Consider the following 2,272-nt stretch of genomic DNA (forward strand, 5'->3'; position numbering starts at 1 on the left):
GCTGGGAGAAGCTCCTTCCTCAGAAAGGGGAGGAGGAGCAGGATCTGCTGGTGAGGAAGGCTTACAGGGATTTGTAAGGTCAGGATACCCAGATTCATGTGAATTGCCTTCATTCCAGTTCTCAGGGCTCCATCCTTTTCCTATCAGCCCCTAATGTGCACATAAGAAATTTGATAAGGATGAGAAATCAACTTGAATCATAACTTGAAGCTAAAAGAGATTAATTTATGATAATCATAGAATTCCCTTCCCCCGATTCTCTTAACTCTGCCTGGAGGTGTTCATTTTCATTCTACCATTTCCCCAATGCAATAAAAAGTAGTTAGCATAGTCCACGGTACCGATGGCAGAATTCCCATCATAACAGTCTTTTGAAACAGTCCCTTGCTTTCCAAAGTCTTCTGTTTAATAGGCATATTATTTCCAGCAACATTTGGGGCTGTGCCTTAAAAAACAAGTCCCCATTGTGGACATTGTAGGTTTGGGGGATAATTAAAGTAATGAAGTACCCTGCAAGGTGGGCCGCAACCTGGGCTTGCAGGGATGTGCAGGGCAGCAAGGGCCACTGAGGGAGGCTGGGCCCAAGTGGAAGCCGGGAGGGGCCAGGCGGGCGAGGCGGGCAGTGTGGGGCCCTGCCTAGCCCTCCTCCCGGACACCGCATGTTGCCCTGGGCCCCCCGGCAGTGCAGCCTGGGTGAAGAGCAGGCGCCCAAGTAACAAGGCCCCTCGGCGGTCAGCGACCCCGGCCAGGCCAGGGACTCTGGAGAGGAAGCCCTGGGGGAGCCAAGAACATCCCCACTGGACAGTCCTCAGCCCTGGTACCGAAGGCCTTCCTGGATCCACAAAGAGCAGCTGCTGCCTCTGTCGCCCCCAGGCCTCGCTGCCAAGTGGTCCCTGGGAACCCCAGTTCCCCCCTACCCCCAGATGACCTGGGAGGTGGCCCTGTCAAGGGTGACCCTGCTACTGCCCTGGGACCCCAACTATGAGGCTCAAGCGGGACCTCGTCTGGTACGGGGGCCCAGCTGTGGGTCCGGCACCTCCTTCTCAGGCCAGACCTTGTGCCGTCCCTCATTCTGGCCTCTGTACGAGGCAGCAGCGTGAGGCAGAGGCCTCAGGCCCGTCTAGCAGGACATCAGAGTGGAGAGCATGTGCCCAGGGATGCAGGGTTCCCGGTGATGTGCTATGAAGATGTCTTTCTTTCTGACCCTCTGCTGCCCTGTGGGCAGCGTGTTCCCCTGTACCTGTCTCAGGGCCCTCAGCAGGTGATGGGCTCTCTGAAGCTGCTGCTCCCAACCCCAATTATGTCCCCCTGGGTCCTCCCCACTCCATCCTCTGGCTGCTCCACCTCCTGGCTCAGAGGGCCTGAGCTGATCTCCCTCACTGGCCTCCTGCAGATGAGCCAGGGGGAGCCAAGACCCAGCTCCCTGGGGGCTCCCATGCCCCCTGCTGACCCTCCAGATGCTGCCTCTGACCACCCAGGTACCAGTGGTGGCCAGAGCTGTTCTCACTGCATGGACCCATCTCTCCCATGGGCCCCAGGCAACCAAGGTCCATAGCCCCTCCACAGGCAGAGTGGGCCCTACTTCACCAGGCAGGTTCTTTTGACAATAAAACAGTGTTGGTTTGTAAAGTAATGAAGTAAATGCTAGTGTTCTCTACCCAGAAGTTACCCATCTCAGTATGTTGGGTTTCAAAAGCAATTTTTTTTTGGACACTTGGCCTAAACTTCCAAGTTTTGCCACCAAACAATAGGACATCAGCTCTGAAGAGGCTCAATCTAAATTCTTTGACTAATGTGAATATCAGAGAAAGCACAATCTAGCATATAAATCAGTTTCTTATATACTGATTATAATTTATTCATTAAAAATATGCTGTTATTTTAAGAACAAAATCACAAGTACATCACTGGGAAAAGGGTGTTTAGGCCAATGCAACTTGTGCCCTTCCTCTGGGATCATCAGAGACTTCCTTACAGTGTTCCCTGAGGTTCTGAGCTTTCTGGCTGTACCCTTTGTCTTAATCCATCAGGTTCTTTCTATGTATAGCCAATATAATATTGGCCATACATAATCTATGTATAATCTATGGTTATACAATATATAATCTATGGTTTCAATGGATTATAAACAGTGCATATAAACAGTGCATTTTACTAGGAAAGAAGACATTAATTTTCATCCTTGGCATTTCTAATTATCTCTGGAGTTATTCTCCATTCACATTTGACAAGGGATGTTTAAGACTGTTTTTCTGCCTCTAGTAGCAATCTC

The 2,272-nt window shown here is 50.9% G+C and overlaps 1 pseudogene; it reads left to right on the forward strand.

Moving 5' to 3' along the window:
* Positions 1 to 659: 659 nt before the first annotated feature.
* LOC132487674 (histone deacetylase complex subunit SAP25-like) lies at positions 660 to 1,555 on the forward strand (annotated as a pseudogene).
* Positions 1,556 to 2,272: the final 717 nt, after the last annotated feature.

This window comes from Mesoplodon densirostris, chromosome 4 (assembly GCF_025265405.1).
Source record: "Mesoplodon densirostris isolate mMesDen1 chromosome 4, mMesDen1 primary haplotype, whole genome shotgun sequence".
NCBI classification, from domain to species: domain Eukaryota; kingdom Metazoa; phylum Chordata; class Mammalia; order Artiodactyla; family Ziphiidae; genus Mesoplodon; species Mesoplodon densirostris.